The 20,702-nt window shown below is 34.2% G+C and overlaps 1 long non-coding RNA gene across 10 annotated transcripts in view; it reads left to right on the plus strand.

Moving 5' to 3' along the window:
• LOC144283155 (uncharacterized) overlaps positions 1 to 19,688 on the plus strand; it is a 104,641-nt gene extending 84,953 nt beyond the window's left edge. For 4 of the 10 annotated variants that reach the window (XR_013351540.1, XR_013351542.1, XR_013351541.1 and 1 more), the window contains 5 exons: positions 2,588 to 2,656; positions 4,301 to 4,481; positions 12,392 to 12,524; positions 14,248 to 14,348; positions 19,484 to 19,688. This is a non-coding gene — a long non-coding RNA (uncharacterized LOC144283155). The remainder of the gene's footprint in view (positions 1 to 2,587; positions 2,657 to 4,300; positions 4,482 to 12,391; positions 12,525 to 14,247; positions 14,349 to 19,483) is intronic. The other 6 variants (XR_013351536.1, XR_013351537.1, XR_013351538.1 and 3 more) reach the window with 3 other exon arrangements.
• Positions 19,689 to 20,702: the final 1,014 nt, after the last annotated feature.

Raw genomic sequence — 20,702 nt, forward strand, 5'->3', positions numbered from 1 at the left:
AAGAAAAAAATAAAAGGAAAATAGAAAGTATTTTGAACTGAATGAAAATGAAAACACAACATATCAAAAGTGTGAGATGCTGCTAAGGCAATACTTAGGAGAATTGGGGCACTAGATGCCCATTTTGAAAAGGGAGATCTTTAAGAAAAGATCTTAATGTCAGCTTCTTCTTTAATAAAGTAAGAAAAGAAGACCAAAGGAACTCCAAAGTAGCATAAAGATCACAGTGGAAATCGATGAAATAGAAACAGAAAATCAATAGAGCAAATAAATGATGCTTAAAACTGATACTTTGAGAAGATCAATGAAATTGATAAAGCTTTATTCAGAGAGAGAATGTAGATTAGCAATATCAAAGATGATAGGAGGAATCATTACAGATTCTAAAGATATTATCAGGATAATAAGGGAATATCATGAAAACTTTACAACTACAAATTTAACAACTCAGTGAAATGGATAAATTCATTGAAAGGCACAAACTACAAAGCTAACTCAAGAAGCAATAGGCTAACTGAATAGCCCTATATTTATTGAAAGAATGGATTTTGTGGTTGAAAACTTCTCCTCAGCAAAGATGCTATGCCCAGATAGCTACACTGATAAATTCTACCAAAAATTAAAAGAAAATATAATATCAAGTCTACACAAGCTCATCTAAAACATTAAAGCAGAGTAGATTGACTCAATGCACTCCATGAGGCCAGGATTACCCTTATACCAATATTATAGAGGGACATTACAAGAAAAAACAATAACAAATATAGATTGATTACCCATATGAACATAGATGCACATATTCAAACAAAATTTTATTGTATCAAAACCAGACATATTAAAAGTATACATATCATTCCGAAGAAGTATTTATCCCAAGTGCTTGGTTGGTTTAACATTTGAAAAGCAATCAATAAATTAATTATGTTGACCAAGTAAAAAAGAAAACCATATAATTGTCTCAATGGATGCAGGAAAAGAGCATTTGACAAAACTCAACGTCCATTCATGATAAAAAATCTTAGCAAGGTAGGAACAGAAAGGAATTTTCTTAACTTTATAAAGGGAACCTATGAATATCTACAGCTAATATTAGATTTAATGAGGAAAGACTGAATGCTCTCCCTTTAAGATCAGGAATGAGACAAGATGTCTACTCCCACCTCTTGTATTCAGTTTTGGAGATTCTAGCAAGTGCAATAGTTAAAAAAAAGAAATGAAAGACATCTCGTTGAAAAGGAAAATGTACTCCTTGGATAAAATGGACTAATTTATCCAGTATTCAAAGACAGCCTGGTCATTTATATAGAAAATCCAATAGAATCTACAATAACTTGCTAGAGCTGGTAAGTGTTTTAGCATATTTAAGGATACAAAGTCAATATACAAAACAAATGCAATGAACAAGGAATTGAGGTTAAATAATTAATAATAATAATAATAATAATTAATAATTTTCAATGGCATCAAAATATGAAATATCTTAAGGTAAGTATGATATAAATGTTTAAGACCTGTACACTGAAAACTAGAAAATATTGTTAAGAGAAATTAAGAAGACCTAAATAAATAAAAAAATTCAGGGTTCACATAGAAAAAGACCCAAGGTTCTTAAAATGCCAATTCTTTCTAAATTGATGTATAGAGTAAATGAAATCCCAAGCAAATACTAAGAAAATCACACACCGAAAAAAGTATCTGACAAAGGCCTAGTATTATGGACTGACTTATGTCTCCCCAAAATTCATATGAAGGTTAAATGAGGTTAAATGAGGTCATAGGTGTGGAGCCCTAATCCAGTATGACAGGTGTCCTTATAAGAAGGAGAGACACCAGGGATGTGCGTGCACTAAGAACAGACCTTTGAACACAATAAGAAGATGGCCATCTGCAAGCCAAAAAGAAAGCCTCAGGAGAAACTAACCCTGTCACCTCCTTGAACTTGGGCTTCCAGCCTCCAGAACTGTGAAAAAATAAATTTCTATTGTTTAAGTCACCCAGTCTGTGGCATTTTGTTATGGCAACTCTACCAGCGAAAAGATTTAGTATCTAAATTAGTATTGAATTCTTAAACTCTGTAATAAGAAAAGAAACAATCTATTTTTAAAAATGGGTCAAAAATTTGAATAGACAACTGACCAAAGAAGATATAGGTTAGCAAATAAACATACAAAAAGACCCATACATACTATTATCAATCATTAGAAAAGTGAACATTAGAACCAGAGTGAGATATTACTTCAAATCCATTAGAGTGGGTAAAAATTAAAAATTTTTTAATCTCATTTTAGTAGACCTCTTAGCTCCTTTCAACACGGTTTACCACTCGCTCCTCCTTGAGATATTTTTCTCTTAGGTGACATCATATTCTTGTGTTTCTCCCCCTCTCTCCTTTTGTCATCTTTCCTGACTTTTCTCCATCTGACATCTAAATGTTGCATCCCATAGCCCAGTCATTTTGTTTTATCTGTCTCTTCTCTTGGACAAATTGATCTCATTTCATCCTATTGCTTCCAACAGCTTCTCTGTGCTGGTGATCCTCAAATCTCTATTTTACTGAATGTAGGCACTTTTTTTTTTCCTTCATTAGGTAACTCTGCACGTGGAAACTCCAAGAGGTTTCAGCCACTTCTTGAGTCCACAAGAAGAGGCTTAACAAGTAAGAGAAGCCCTGCACTATAGTTTATATGCTAAGCATTTGCACATTCATTATCTTTTCAGACTGCTCTCTCTAGCATGCTTCTATGCAGACAATTATAAACCTTATCCTCATTTGACAGATTAAAAAAGTAAGAGCCAAAGACTCATTGAGAGTCACACAGTTAATCAACAGACTAGATTTACAGAAAAGCCCATTTCTATATCACTGGACATGAACAATGTGAAAGCAGGGAGTGTCCAACTCTTCATCATTATCCTTAGTTGCAGGAAATAAGAGTAATCATCATTTGAATGATTGAATCTATTTCAACTTTTGTTGTTAAAATTGCTTCTAAAGTATAGGATAAGCTCATTTTGCTGATTTAAAAACTGACGTTCTGATCATCAAGGATTGATCAAACCAATTGATACGTAGATCATTAATTTTTATTACATATTTTTAAAGTCCAAACCTGGAATGAATGAAAAATAAATGAAATTAAAAATGAACATTTTCCCAAAGGAACTTAAACCTAAAACATTTCCCCAGAGAAACTGAGATTAAATAGTAATATTCACTTGGTTTTTTTTTTTTTTTTTTTTTTTTTGTCATTTGCCTTATTTTCCTCTCTGAGAATGAAAAAAAAATTATTTGAGAGCTCTAGTTCATGGGTCATTTATTTTCATAGCAACAAGGCACCTTGTGACATATTAGCACTTGTCAGTTTCACATAGCATAACATATGGGGCATGAAGAGACTGTAAAAAGGAAGTGACAACTTGCTGGTTCAATCTGGAGGAGATATAGGACTAGTAATAGCTTCTCGCTTGAATCTTTTCCCAAACAATTATTATAACACTAATTTTAAATCCTTGGCACCATAAATGATAACAGTAACCAAAATAAATTTCTGTAGCTTAGTGAGTAGAAGTATTTTTCTTAATCTAAATATGAACAAAGGGGAAGAGTTCTTCCTCTGTAAGTGAAGAATAGGTTACTTGAAGCCACACTGAGGAAAATGTGTACTGTTCCTTAAACAAAAGTGCCCTTACAAAGGGGGAATCTAAAAAAATGGCAGTGGCAATGCTAGCATGGAGTCTGGATTTTCAAAAATCCCAAATAAAAACAGAGAGCAAAACCCCACAGTGAAACTAAATCACATGGATAGCATGGAAAACAAAACAAAATGACAAGGTATGCCACACACTCCAAAATATAAAAAGATGGGGAAGGAACACCAGTAGCCAGAAGACCAAGGCCATCAATGTGTGTGAGAACAGAGGGAAGCAACAGAGTGCCTAAAAGATCAGAGAACAAGAGAGCTCCTGAGTAGCAAACTTCATGGAGTGCCAATCTGAGCACAGGAACTGAACAAGAAGGGCTTTGGCCCACTCTGGTGGTGGAGGACCAATGTCTGAGAGGTCAGAGCCCTAAACTAAATAGAAGGTTAAAAGGAAAGATTTAAAAATCTGAAGAAATAAAGACAGAACCATTGAAGAGAAATTAACAAATACAGGAAGTGCAATTATCATATAGATTTAGGATTCCTTGAAAAAGAAAATCAAGGAAATAATGGAAAACAGTAGTGAAGTAATGACCAACTTGGTAGCAATGCCCATCCCTAATGCCCAGTTGTTTCTAAAATACCATTCCCATTAACAGGTCTTCTTTGGCTGATTCCAGGTCTGGAACTGAACTGTACAAGAGGAATTTGGAACATCTTAATATACCAATAGCAAGATAGCTATGAAAGACTGTTACTAGAATATGTCAAAAGAATTTGAAGAAGCTTCAACTGACCAAATATAACATAATTTGAACTTCTAATGAAGTTCAAGAATTGGTAAGAATTGCAGTAGATATAAACCTATGGAATATTTCTACATTCTTGAGTTTGTAATAATACTTTTTCATTAAAAAAGGAAATCTAATTGTTTCCATTCTGAGGATGAAGTTAAAACCAATTGATTAGATTAAAACAGTAGTTATAAGGAAATTACCAACATTTATTTTGACTTTTACATTATGAACTATCCCATTGGGTAAACAAATAGTAGATGAGAGGGAACAATTCTTTATTCAATTATTTGTTATCTAACAAGTAAAATAAAGTGATAGAATTAGCATATCACAATTTTGCTACCCTTAATGAATTAATGGTCATAGACATTGAGCATCCAGGGATGCTAACATTAAAAACAGAAATCATTGATTGCTTGACAATGTTTATTCAAGTCCAGAGATTCCATTCTTTAATATATATTTGGAGGAATTGAAATCAATATCTCAAAGAGATGTCTGCACACACATGTTTATTGCAACGTTATTCACAATAGCCAAGATATGGAAACAACTTACATGTCTTTCAACAGATAAATGGATAAAAAAATGGGTGTATGTATATATATATATATATATATACCCATTATATATATATATATATATATATATATATATATATATATATATATATAGGAATAGTATCCATAAAGAAAAGAAGAAAATCTTGCCATTTGCAACAACATGGATGAATCTGGAGGTCATTATACTAAGTGAAATAAACCAGACAAAGAAAGAAAAGTACTGTATGTATTACTTATATATAAAATTTTTTTCAAAAGCTGATTATATAGAAACAGAAGATAACAGTGATTGCCAGTGGCTGAGGGAAGGGAGATATGGGGTGATGTAGGTCAAAGGGTAGAAAAATTCAGTTATAAGAAGAGTAAATTGTTTTTTTTTTTAAGATTTTATTTATTCATTCGTGAGACATATGGGTGGAGAGAGAGAGAGAGAGAGGCAGAGACACAGGCAGAGGGAGAAGCAGCCTCCATGCAAGGAGCCTGACCTGGGGTCTCCAGGATCATGCTCCAGGCCAAATGTGGTGTTAAACCGCTGAGTCACCTGGGCTGCCCAAGAAGAGTAAATTCTGAGGATAAGATCAATATATATGAATATATATTCCTAATGTACAACATGGTGACTGTAGTTAGTAATACTGTGCTGTATACATGAAAGCTACTGAGAATAGATCTTTGGCATTCTTACTACACTCACACTAAAGAGTTAATTATGTTAATTACATGAGGTGGGGGATGTGTTAATTACCTTAATCTCGGCAAACATTCTACAATGTATATGTATATCAAATCAGCACATTGTGCACTTTAAAGTGTATACGATTATATTTTTCAATTATCTCTCAAAGAAGCTAAAAACTTGGAGACAAAATGTCATACTACATGATTAATATCAGAATGGAGCACACATAATTCATTGTCTTGACAAAAATGAGGGACAACATAAAATTACTTTACTCATTCAGCCAACCATCCATGTATTAAACAAAACCAAATGAACTAACCATAACTAGTTCTCTTTCTCTCTCTCTCATATGCATACACACACATACACACAGAGTCATATTTTACTTGTAGTATCCCAATGATTGTGAGAACACAGAAGTGAATGACACATATCTTGATTTTAGGATTAATGTAATCTACTGGGTGTTTGCAGAGAATTATATCAAGTACATAATTCTAAAAGTGTCTCAAGAGAAGTCCAGAGCTACATGGAATTTTTTTTAAAAACTCACTCATACAAAACAAATAAAGCTCTTATTGAATTTATTGACTTTTGAAAGGTCATTTAAAGTCCTGGTGTATAAACATTCTTATGTTATACTTTTCTTCACTTTGTTAAAAAATAAATTTGTAATTTCTGATTTTCTCCCAGAGGCTGGCTTATGAAAATTTCTTTCAGCTTGATTTTGAAGATTCAGTGGGATTCAGTTTTATTCTTCATTGTAATTCTCAAATGAAAGCAAACATTAGACACATATTAAGTTTAGGCCACGTTAAAGTTATTGACATTTCTAAGCAGGAAAGGTACTACTAGACCTATTAGTTGCTCACTCTGTATTAAGATGAATTAGTTAAATCTGGGAATGGTATTCAAGGAAGAACAGATATCTTCTGGACACTTTACTGTATGAAAGATTTCATATAAAGTATGCTTTTAGGTAGGTTAGGAGTCCATGAAATTACATTATTAAAAATCCAAAATACACAGCTAAGTCCAAAGAAATAATTAAAATAACACCATACAAAAAACCCCACAACTATTTTAAACATGTCATGTACACCATTCATAAAACTTTTTTATATATAGGTGAACATGTATATTAAAAAGAACATGTATTTATATACATAGTCTTATACATATGCATATGTATTTTTATATTAATCATATATATTTCTTTTTAAAGATTTTATTTATTGATTTATTTGATAGAGAGAGGGCACAAGCAGGAAGAGTGGCAAGAAGAAAGAGAGGGAGAAGCAGGCTCCCCACTGAGCAGAGAGCCCTATGCAGGGCTCTCCCAAAACCCCAGGATCACGACCCAAGCAGATGGCAGACGCTTAACTGGCTGAGCCACTCGGTGCCCCATTGTATTTCTGAAATGGATTTATATACACATACAAATAAAAGAATAAATAAGGAAAAATTAACTTCTTTAAAATGGGATCAACGTTAGATGCAATTTTAAATACATTTAAAAATGTAACTCTTAATGAAGTTAATAGAGAAAGAGCTGATGTAAAACTGAAGGACGTTTAACTTCCTGTATACAATTCTTCATCACAAGAGAAGAAGTTTCTAGAGATAACTCTAAAGTTGAGAATAAATACTAAGATGTTGGAATTGTTAAAATTAGAGTTGACAAATGAGGAAATTGACGTTTTACTTCCTTTGACTTATACTGTGATAAGATGGTTTTAATGACATCAAAATATATACAAATTATATTTATTTTTAATCATAAACCTCACAGTTTTATATATGAATACATTCAATTCCATCAACTATCTTTTACATATCCAATAGGTTAAAAGAGCTTTAAAACACCTTTTTTAGTTCACAGGCAGGAATATATATTCATACAGGTGTGCACTTATTCATTTAATTTACTCCTTTAAGCAGTTTTTGAGTGGTTGTTACAACCAAGGCACTGTGCACTGAAGTTCAGATGGTAGGCAACACCAGAAATCATCCCTCCTTATATGACATTACATTATAGCCCATGACAAAGGTAAAATGAGATGACACATCAGAAACACCAGCTTATACCTGACCCTCAAGAAATGTCAGTTTCCTTTCTAATCTTCATCTTTCTCCACTCCTGCTCCATTTTGGGAGTTCCATTGCTGATCCCCCGGCTGCCAATGTCTTAGACTCTCCTCTTAGTATCCATCAGGATGATTCTCAGTTCTGACCCTTTGTTCCCCATTGAAGTCTTTGTAACTATCTCTGATGCAGAGACCTAGTCTTATTAATCTTTCTCCACCATTTCTCACAGCCTGCCTTGAAATACTTTTTTAAAAAATACATCAGCATCTGTGGCGAGGGGATCTTTCACTAAATCACTAAATTGATAACTTTGGGAAAGTAACAATTTGTCACATGGCAAAGGAATGTTCTAGGTGCACTGTCAGCAATATGAAACCTACCTAGGTTAATGTGGCTTTACGTTGGAATAAAAATAGCAATCATCTCTAACATTTATTTTACTTACTATCTGCTGGGCATGATCACATGCAGGCAGATTATCTTAAAATGATCTATCACAACAACCCTGTGAGGTGTGTTTGTTCTACTAACAGGGAAACTGGAGCATATTTATTTGCTGAAGGCTATAAAGGAAGTGATTGAGATTAGCCTTCAACTATGAACTCAGAAAGACTTCATGAGCTTTTAAGTATGGCTTGAAAAATAGCTAAGAACATATAAAAGAAGACTGTTAAGTTTTACAACAATTTCTGAGAAGACAATTTGTTAGCATAGAATCATAAGCCATAGGAGCTTGAAGAGGCTTGAGAAAAAAGAATTCAAATTCTGGATCTTGGGATGCCTGGGTGGCTCAGCGGTTGAGTGTCTGCCTTTGGCTCAGGGCGTGATCCCATAGTCTCTGGATCGAGTCCCGCATTAGGCTCCCTGAATGGAGACTGCTTCTCCCTCTGCCTGTATCTCTGCCTCTCTCTCTCTCTTTCTGTGTCTCTCATGAATATATAAGTTAAATATTAAAAACAAAACAAAACAAAACAAATTCTGGATCTTATAGATTAAAAAGAAAAAACAACAACCACTTTAGTTCCTGATAGGTCCTTTGTCTTATCCTGTGTCTTATACCTAATGTATATAAAACATGAGCCTCCTCCTGCCAAAGCTAGCCCCTGAACAATGTTTTTGGGTTTTTTGTTTGTTTGTTTTTAAAGATTTTATTTATTCATTCATGAGAGACACAGAGAGAGAAAGGCAGAGACATAGGCAGAGGGAGAAGCAGGCTCCAATGCAGGAAGCCTGACCTGGGACTGAATCCTGAGTCTCCAAGATCAGGCCCTGGACCAAAGGTGGCGCTAAACTGCAGAGCCATCCGGGCTGTCCCATAATGTTTGAATTTCATCTCTTCACACCTCTGAGTCTCTGCTCCTTATTTATTTATTTATTTTTAAAGATTTTATTTATTTATTCATGAGAGACACAGAGAAAGGCAGAGGGAAAAATAGGCTTCCCCGTGGGGAGCCTGATACAGGACCTGATCCTAGGACCCCGGGATCATGACCAGAGCCAAAGGTAGACGCTCAACCATTGAGCCACCCAGGTGCCTCTCTGCATCCTATTTAGCCCTGGTCCCTCTGTATCATCAGTCTATTTTTTTCTCTCTGGGATATCTTTTAGCTCTAATAGTTCTCATTTTTAAAAGTCCCTCAGCTATAGCTTCATTTATATTTTTGTGCCCCCCAATACTAAGGACTGCAAGACTCTAGCCTTGGTTTTTATTACTGACCTGAAATGTAAGAGTGTACTCTCTCTGATGGCCAAATTGTTCATTGTCCTTGCTAACCTCCGACCCTCAGAATGTACTTTTATAGACGCTTATCCTTAGGCCATCTACTTCTGAGAAGTGAAAACAGGAATATTTACTTTGCCACACATCACATTCTCCTGTCCTAATACTTTCATATTTTGGACCAACCCAAATGCCTGGAACATATCAACACTTTTGCTAACTGTCAGAAGACTGCAAATAAACGGTTTCTCTGTTGCTCCCTTGGATGTTCTTTATTTCAGGAACCATACACTTGCTAGTCACATTTGTTGAAATGTTTTTGCACTTGATTTTGTTTTCTCTTCAACTCATTTTAATCCAGTTTTTGTCAACCTTCTGAAACTGTTCTCACACCTCCATTGTACCAGTTCCAATAAGCCTTTCTTGGCCTTATCTTATCCAACACGTCCATGCTTTTAATACATTAGGTTACTCTCTTTGAAACACTCTCTTCTCAGTGTTCCTTACTCAGGAAATTCTTAGTTTCAGCTTTGCCACTTTCTACCTGGGTCATTTTACCTCTCTGAGATGATCTCCTAATTGTAAAAAAGATCTAAAAACAACTTCCACTTTACTGTTTCTCCAGAAGTATTGAGTATAATTTACAGAAAAATATTATTTCTATATTTGTGAATGTAATATAGCAGGCATTATAGTTTTGCATTAACTGTATGAATCTGCAAGAAGATCAGAAAAGAATACCATATATGTAAGATCATCATACATAACATAATGAGCTTTATAACAACAGATTCAGGTTCTGATCAGTCTAATTTTGATCAAAGTATGGACAATAGCAGAGTTTATATGAGAAAGGCCAGACTCTCAAATCTCATCAAAAGTGCTTAACAAGAAAATGGTTGAAAGTGAAACTACTACTTAATTAAAGCTCACTCTTAGCATTATGATTAAACCTCAAAGCATTGGGAAGCTACTATAACATTAAATAGTATAAACTTAACTTCTTTAGTCTCACGATAAAAGCAATTATAATTTGTAAATGACCATCTCAGTTAGTTTTGAATATTCACCTTGTAATTACATTCAGCACAAGGTTAATTGGAAAACTGTTTTCCTGATTCAACTTGAATGTTTATGTAATTATGTACTTCTTATACATGGAACCAATATTGAGAAAGCAATTTGTTCAAATACAGTTCTGATTTTATGACAAAAATACTCTGCTAAAAAAATCTATGTAAATAATGTTACTTGGGAAAAAATCAGCTTTCAGCTTAATTTACTAAGCATGTAACCTATCCAAGGGTAAAGATGCTTCTCTAAATTTTTTGATATACAAATGTGTTTTTCAACTAAAACATTTCAACTAAAACTTGGTAATGTTAACCCAAACAGGTGTCCATTAGAGATACAAATGCCTTTTTTTTTTTTTTTTTTGAGATACAAATGCTTTAAGCATTGTTTCACGGTACATATAACAATGACTTGAACACTTGGAAAGTACAGTCTTAATTACCTCTCAAACAGGGATACATTGCCCTCTTGTAGTTTGTACACAGACTTGGCTTTTGCCTATTTCTTTTCTGTGAGTTTTTCATTGTCCTGGTGCTCTGGGACCATTTGTAAATGGAACCATAATGAAGGTTACCACTCAGAGATCAGCATGAGCATCAGAGAAACTCATCTCATGCCACATGTAATTATCTTTGGCTAAATTTCTCCTGTGTTGTTTTGTTATATTTCATAATATTTTTTTCAGAGCTGGAAGTGGCTCATGTGAACATATAATTGAAGCACTATGAAAATGATTTAGGTTACACTCATAGCGCAAAACTATGGCTAACTTGCTCACTCCTTCGATAATTTATATATAAATAGAGAGGTCAGTCAGCAACTATTTGCCATATACTTACCACATGTAATATGCTAGGCTAATTGTTATAGTAAACAGATGGATATTACAGTGAATAAAATTTACATCTAATTTAACATCATATGCAGATGGTGCAGGGTCACTTGAACCTATATACTTGGAAGCCACTATCCTTATAATTTCAGGGCATCATTCACAATCCAGATGGCAAGAAAAATTAAACATATTCTATTACCTCCAGAACTATACTGGGCTTTTAAAATGGCCTACCATATCATGGTTCGGTAATAATATTTTATTCCAAAGGCTCACAAACCAAGTAATTGCTTCATTTGAAATACATCAACATTCAAGGAAAATACCTCAAAGTCATAAAGTAACTTGGATAAAATAATTTCCTTAGAAAATATTTATGAAAATATCATAAAATTTTTTGAGGAGTAAGTGTTGGAAATTTTTCTTTATAACAAGCCAAAAGAATGGATCAAGCATAATAGAACCTAATGCTGGAAAACCTAATGCTTGATTCTGGAAAAGAAGGTAAAATTTCCAGAATCAAGAAGCTCACGCTGCATTGGCTATCATTACTTGAGTTAATTTTATAAGCCAGACACTATTTTAATCCACAGAACATATCTGCAAGGTAGGCACTGTTTCCCCTATTGTATGGGTACGAAAATAGAGATCCAACTGATCTGTAGATCAGGATCACAGAGAGAAAATATTGGGGCTTGGAACCTGGTATTTTGGTATTTTAAACCTGACCATATACCATTTCTAAAATGCTAAGTTGCTATCTTTAAAGATTCCCAGAAGCAAAGCTCACTATGCAGAATGATAATGGTATCCCCAGAGTATTGCATTCTGGGCTTTTATGAGAGGACATGGACTCTAAAGTAGAAATACATGATGATTTCTCACTATTATTTATGAGGTAAACTACCCAGTTGATCAAAGTAAAGCCTATTAAGTTTATTCCTGTTAGAAGTACTCTAAATATTAAATATATTTGTGCTTTCTTTGCAAGATCTAACCTGAAATCCAGATGGAAAAAAAATGAACTGAGAAGAATAGAAATTATTTAAGGAAATGAGGAATACTGCAGTCAAAATTCTGAGAATTAAAAAAAAATTACTAAAGAATAATATAGAAACTATCATGTAAGTATGCAAAGTTAAACCCAGTATTCAGTTTCAAAAATTACTATAATTTTTCACAAAGTATCACAGTGGTGTATCTTAGGTGAATCAGTAAAATTTTAAGTGAGTGGATTGCACAGAATTACAATTGTCTGAAGAAACCTTAATATGTGCTAAATAGCAATAAGGTGTACTGGAGAGAAACATTAGCATTTTATGATAAGCTTTCTCATGGAGACAAAAAACGGTGGGCATTTGAGATTTCCTATTATGGTGACCCATAAATTTATATTTTGGGAAAATTGAACAGGGCAGCCCGAGTGGCTCAACGGTTTAGTGCCGCCTTCAGCCCAGGGTGTGTTCCTGGAGACAGGGATCTATTCCCACGTCAGGCTCCCTGCAGGGAGCCTGCTTTTCCCTCTGCCTGTGTCTCTGCCTCTCTCTGTCTCTCTCATGAATACATAAATAAAATCTTCTAAAAAAATTAACAAGGGAAATGTTCTAGAACATCAGAAATTAAACTTTCTCAAGTGGAGCAAACAAATTTGATTTAGGTGTTTTCAGGAAAGAATGGTTCTGACTTTGATACAAACAGAAAATAAAGAGACAACAGAGTTCTAAAATAAGATGGTCCAATAATAACCTGAAGCAAATTATAATCAAATACAGTTCATACTAATTAAAAAGATGGCCCCAAACAGAACATAGTTATTAGAAATAATATGTATTCTGCTCTAAAGCTAATGAAGAGTCAGAGGAAAAATGCAATGCATTTCTCCAAAAGGAATATCAATAAAGCAAAACAAATAAAAATATATAAATTTTGCTGTGACTTATATCAGCTTCCCAGCTTCTTCTTCACTTCTTGCCCTGACACATGCAGAATTTGACCTAATTCTTGAGAAAGATTCTCCATAATCCCCCTGGGGCACATGAAGTCACCTTCAGGGAAATATACATGATTAATTAGATTGACATCAGTACATAAAAATGTGTTGTTTACAGAGGAACTAGAGACAAGAAAAAAAGAACAAATGAAATTCCTGTACCAGACCCCTGGTTTTCCATTGGCCACCTTTGCAAATCTGTGACCACTTGAAATACTTGTGCATGATTTGGCAGACCGTTTCATCAAATGTGAGAACTAGTGGATAAAAAAGTAGAGTCTGCAATTCAGCAGGATGCTCAAAGCATTGCCTGTTCTTTTCCACTGTTTGACTTGTGACTAAATAAAAGTAAAAAAAAAAAAGAAAAAATCAGCATATTTTCAGATCAGAGGTGTCTTACATGTATGTCCTTAAACTAAAATTGATCTATCAAAACAGATCTCAAACTTCTCAAAGTACAATGTTCATATATATATATATATATATGCACATACACACATATACATTTAATTGCTTAAAATAGGCTACATAGAAAGAGCTATTACATACATACTCTTTTTCAGGGACAGTGAAAAGACGCACATTTCCTGACACTGTGTAAGCCTCAAATGAAACTCTCACTTTTTTGCACTTATAACTTTACACTTAAAACTGGTTAACAAACACAAAGTGTCCACTCTGGCAAGATATGGAATGATGGTCGTTGTAGCAAATGGCAGGTTCTCCTTTCTAAATCTTTTAAAATTTATTCACCCCACTCATACCAGGGCCTATTATGTCAACATTTCCCAAACATGGTAACATATTAGAGTTGTGAAGAGACTTTCTAAAGTACTGGTACCCTGTTCTTTTCTCAGGTTGCTGGAATCGGAATGACCAGGATGCAGCCTGGAGCAGAAAACCACTGTACTATGAAGTTTTAAATCACACTTAAAGACCTTATTATCACTTAATATTGGCAAGTATTATTATGATTTTTGATGTCTTTGTGATAGTTGCTGAAGCTTGTGTCACCCTTCACTTGTGCTTCCCTGGCTAAGATATCTCCTCTAGCTGTTTTTTGCTCCTTAGGATATTTATTTATTTATTTATTTATTTATTTATTTATTTATTTTATTTTATTTTATTTTTTTCCTTAGGACATTTAAAAGACTATCTTCTAACGCACTACCCAGTACTTTTTTCATTTCTGCTCACCTTGCCTCCCAGTGGGATATTATTCAAGTTTCAAAACATATCATTTCTATAGAAAAAGACACAATTATCTCCTAGAAAGATGGACTTACTATGGTGAATCTAGAATATATTTCTAACATTTTTTTGTAATATATATATATATATTACATACTACATATATACATATACAATGTCTATGCAATATACATATATACAATATACAATAGTGTATATATAAAATGCATGTATGATATATATAATAGTATACCACACACACACACACACACACACACACACTGTATATATACACTATACCATACATATATTTTGGAGGCCTAAAATGAGTAGTCTCTGGCTTCAATTTCCTTAAGCAGAAAGGGATGGTTTGGTCCTATATTTTTTCTATAAATATGTAACATTCTTTTTCAGGTTCCCTTTGTCCTGTTGGCATATTTATTGGTATAGAAGTCTAGTATTAGGACTTAAATCGAGCCAAAACTCAAATGAAAAATTAGCACATCTACGTTTGCTATAGATCTTGCTCCATCCTCTCCCTACCTCATTTAAATAAAATTAATTTTGCTAGTGTTTTTTTCTGTAGAAAAATTATAATAGCGACAAAGGAAGGAAAAAACAACCTCTGAAAATTGGACATATATTAATAACCTCTGTACAATCAGGCTTGAAGTGCATTTTAGGAGAGCAGTATCAATCTCAATCTTTCCAAAATGGAACAAATTATTACTTTCCCAAAGCTATAAATTCAGTGACTTAGTGAAAGATTCCCTCACCACAGATGCTGATGTGTTAAAAAAAAAAAAAAAAGGTATTTCAAGGCAGGGTGCAAGAAATTGTGAAGAAAATAGATTAATAATATGAAGTCTCTGCATCAGAGATAGTTACAAAGACTTCAATGGGGAACAAAGGGTCAGAACTGAGAATCATCCTGATGGATGCTAAGAGGAGAGTCTAAGACATTGGCAGCCGGGGGATCAGCAATGAAACTCCCAAAATGGAGCAGGAGTGGAGAAAGATGAAGATTAGAAAGGAAACTGACATTTCTTGAGGGCCAGGTATAAGCTGGTGTTTCTGATGTGTCATCTCATTTTACCTTTGTCATGGGCTATAATGTAATGTCATGTAAGGAGGGATGATTTCTGGTGTTGCCTACCATCTGAACTTCAGTGCACAGTGCCTTGGTTGTAACAACCACTCAAAAACTGCTTAAAGGAGTAAATTAAATGAATAAGTGCACACCTATATGAATATGTATTCCTGCCTGTGAACTAAAAAAGGTGTTTTAAAGCCCCTTTTACCTGTTGGATATGATACAAAGATAGTTGATGGAAATTGAGTATAAAATCCAATTTATTGGGTGTTCTGTTATTTGTTAATCAGAGTGAGATACCAACATTATCTGCTGTAATGACAAGAGCACTCTACAACAGCTGGAGATCATGGTGTATTGGCATCATGCAAAAACCAGTTAAATCAGTAGGCAGTACAATATTATCAAGGGGGATCAATGTGGACACCCACCAAAATGTTGTACAGGAAGGTAGACAGGAAACATGACAACAGAGATCCAATTATACAACTTAGGAACTAAAATTCTGTCCCATAGAAAACTTTTGTAACAAATCATTACTTTATTCCCTTAAGAAGTGAACTCTGAACAGGGACTTGAATTGCAGTATAAGGTGGAGACTTGGTCATAATTTTTTTTTTTCAAGAGATAGGCCACAACCAAAGAGTATGACTAATATCCAGAGAGATGTGGAGCAAAGATCTTAGTCTAGAACTCCCAAATTCATCCTACTGAGAAGGAAGCCAAGGGTTAAGTAAATCCAGCTAAAGGGCCCGAAAACTTATAGGCATGATGGGATAAGTGTGGATATTAATCCAAGAATAATTTCCTGGGGAGGTAAGCTTTAATATCAGCCATATTTGGATGCTCCTTATTAACTACCCAGATCACATCTGGCCCTCTAACTGGAAGAGAGTCTTAAATTTGATTTTAAGGTATCTGGCCCCTTTGTTTTTGAAAGTCATGCTGGCAGAGGACTGAATAAGTGGAAAGTGAATTATTGGGTAGTAAGTGGCACACCTCCTTGGCTTCAGTCCATTACTACCACCTTAATCCAGGCTTTCAACACATCAGTAACAGATGATTGAACAACACACAACAGTTCTCATGTCTCCTGTCTTTTCTCTTCAATCCTGCAACAAAGTCATCTTTAAAACCTCACTTTAATATCTCTGCTTAGATTATTTGCCCAAATTATCTTTTTTTTAATCCTTCTTCTAATCTGAATATTATTAAATACTTTGATGCTAACTTCAACTTATGTTTCCTTTTTAAAGAGGCTCTCATTCAAGACTCCATCTACTCTAAATTCCTATAACTCTTTCATTCTACATCTTTTATATTAGAATGCAATGATATATTTCCAATGCTGATATAAATTCTTCATGGGAACAGGTTGTATTTTATGATTGTACTCTTAGAACCCAGGTCTGTACGTGACAAATAGATTCAACTCATAAAAATTGCATTAATCTTTCTTTTTCTTTAGTGTCCCCTCACTGATCAGCATAATGACATGTTTTGTTGATTTAATGTAGTAGATACAAAAATGTCCCACCCATGTCCCCATGATCTACTTCTGCAGATGGTTCCCTTACAGGACAGTGACTTTCTGCCTAAGGATGTTCTCTGGCATCAAGCATGCTTAGCATTTCTGCAGGACAGATTGGAAGTTCTGAAGGGTTAATACCTCAGTAGAAATCCTTAGCCAATGAGGGATAGAAGTTAGTGGACAAATACTCCTTCTTCCTCTTACCTTTCCTGCTTATCTCTCAGTGGAAAAATTCTAAAGCATGTTTTATACAATCTCTCAGAGGGTTGCAAATGGAATTTTTCCTATGCTGCCCACAAAAGAAACCTGCTCACTAGGCACTCTTTACTGCCTATCTTCCCTTTCTTGTCTCACATCTACTCACTCAGAGCGCTTGTTGGATTCGTTTCCAAAATACTTGCCCACAAATTCTGTGTCAGAATGTGCTTTGTGAGACCTCCAGATAAAGACAATTAATAATGTACTCATTCATACTAATTCTTATTAACCTAGTAAAGCATCTCCACAAGGTTTAACCAACACAGGGAAATTCAAGACTGTGCCTGACCCATAGTAGATATTTAACAAAATGTTAATTGCCTTCGTTCACTTTTTGGTACCACTTTATTCACTTGGATTAAATAAGATATATAGTTGAATTGAAATATTGCTTTTTGAATATTCATTGCTGTGACCATAAATTAATGGACCTAAATTTATGAATTTTTAAAAAATTTCTCTTGTTACATCCCATATAATTTTCTTTCAACTATTGCCAAGTGCTTTCTGTTGGAATATCTTTATAAATGAATTCAAGAATGCAAAACCTAGCGTAACTTTTAGTAGAATTTTAAGAAACTGATGAAAACATTAACAACTTTTTATCTCTGGTACACCCTGTACCGGAACCACAGGCTTTTCACTGACGTAATTTTTATCCTTTGGGAGGAGGAGACAATTTTATGTTCATTCTTGAAAGAAAATGTCAGAAAGGATTTAAATAGTGTACTTTCTGGCTTGTTATTACCAGTTTCCATCACTGGTAATTGCAAAATCTGTGCAGTGAAAACTAAATTATGTGGAAGAGGGATGAAAAAATTCAGCACCATTGCACTTAGTACTATTAGTTTTTGAATAATATTTTATTAATTATTCTGATATGTACAATCTGCAGCTTTCATTACAATAAGCCTATAAAGTAGATGATTTTTTTTCATGTATCTCCATCTTACAAAAGAAGAAATGCAGCTCAAAATAGCTAAATACTTTGATTAGAGTCTCACAGCTAATAAGAAATGTATCGAAGGTCCAAGGAAAGTCACTCTGAAGTTCTACCATCCTGTCACAGTAAAGACAAAGACAAAGAACTTTGGCACATCAGTGAATCTTGAAATCTCTTTCAAAAGTCACTCCTTTCTCTTAAAAAGGAAAAAGGAAAGTTAGATCTAGTAGCCTCTAAAGCTCTCTTGGAAAAGAATTGTGGTTTTATAAACCAGCTTATCTATCTGCATGTTACTAATCATAAATCAGATTTTATTGCTCTTACTTTAGTTATCCACTGGTTTGTTTAAAAAGGAACTCAAAGTGGCTTTTCCATCTTTAGGTTGCTTGTTCAATAACCAATTACCCTTGAATGTAAAAGTAAGAAGTCTGGAGACATTAAAAGGTTTTGGATTGGATAGTCATGTGAAAATGGTCTTGCCAATTTAGCAGTATTGTACCCACCAAAGCAAAAAGAGATTCCAAAAAGAGAGACCCATTGGTACACTAATTCAATAGTATAGTGAATTATTCCCTAAATGGTTGGACTAAGGTGTAGCAATGGGAATGAAAAATTATAGTAAAGTGTAAGAGAACTGGAAAAGATCAATCAATAGGAGCAGATCTGGATGACTAAATGTTTTAGAAGAAGTCATGAAATAGTAAGAAGTTCAATGATAAGGAGACTTCACCTTCCTCGGTATTTACAAAGCAAACTATCTTGGCTAACTTTGGGTGTATCTTCTGCACACACAAAGTAGAATAAGATAAAATGTGTCTGATTCTGTTAAATATATACACAATATTCCATTTAGTGGTTTTGTTGGACAGAAATCCAAATTTAGTTTTGTGCCACTAGGGAATAAAAAGAAATAAAAAGGATTACATGCTCTATGGAACTAGGTGCCATCTATCACATCTTTCCAGATTATCTGAATCTAAAGTGGTTTGTACATTTCATTATCATCTTAATATTTTATTAATTATTTTAGAATTCTGTAAGTTGTAGAAAACTCATATTAATCATTTCTGTCCATAGATATGCAAATGATTTTTTTCCCATGGAGATGTATTAATTCTTCCAACCACTGAAGAAGAAGCCAGTTTTGTTTTTGTTAACAAATCCTTTCAGAATTGCTTCATTGCCTATATGTGTCACCTCTTCCTCTTGTCCTTGAACCAGTTTTCAATACTTTGCTGATTCCCTCATTCATTAACAAGTTAAATAAAATCTCAGAAATATAGTCATTTTGTATTTGTATGAGTCATGATTTTACTGTTAATTTAAAAAGTTCTCTTATAGCACACCTTATTTTTTAATCCAATGAATTATTTCCTCTTGATCATATCTAAATTGACACAACAGTGATGGTGAGGGAGGGGAGCTGTGGATGTTGGATAACAACTCAGTGTTGACTTGCTATCCTAGGAAGGATGAATCGAATGGTTTGCACCAAGCAATGGCATACTTGGTTTTTACTTTACCTCAGTAATTACAGTTCAAATAAAGAGAGTTCAATTATTTTGCACTTTGCTTACTTGTATACTCAGAAGAATATCTTGGAGGAATGTAATGCGTTGTATGTATATCAGAGTTGCTGTATGATGCAGAGCTGATTCAGTGAAGAAAAGTGCAATTAAGTGGTTGATTGGCTCTTGATAAAGTCTGTGTAATTTTGGATTAGATCTTGGCCTCAGTCACAAAGCTAAAAGTCTTTAAGATGCTGATTTTATCACAGGACTTTGGGTGCTTCCCTTTCAATTTTACCTCAAGTGGAAGCTTGTTCCTATTTTTTTCTTTTTCAAAATAAGGAGCCAAGATGATTCACTTTACTTTTTACCTTATGTGAGTCATGCTGTGGTGCGTAAGCATCCTTCACCATCTGACACAGCCTCAGCTGCAGGCTGCTGGAGTCCGAACCTAATTAGTGTTGAAGTGCTATTGAAGAAGATATCTTGAAGGTTCTGCATATGTGACTTGAGACTGCCATTTTCTAGTTCTAAAATGATGAGCTCTATGACCTCATCGCATTAAGATATGCACATCATTAACTAGTTGATGATTGATTTCACTACACTGGACATTAGTGACTTCCTTATAATCCTCAAATTTCATTTGCTTTGTGAAATCCCTCACATATCTTAAGGTGAAAAATATTTTGACATGATTTTACCAATATTATAGATTAAGCTACACATTCAGTAGTATAAGCTGATTTACTTAAATGATTTTGGGGGGATGGAGGAGCCCTTCTCTT

This window comes from Canis aureus, chromosome 14 (assembly GCF_053574225.1).
Source record: "Canis aureus isolate CA01 chromosome 14, VMU_Caureus_v.1.0, whole genome shotgun sequence".
NCBI classification, from domain to species: Eukaryota; Metazoa; Chordata; class Mammalia; order Carnivora; family Canidae; genus Canis; species Canis aureus.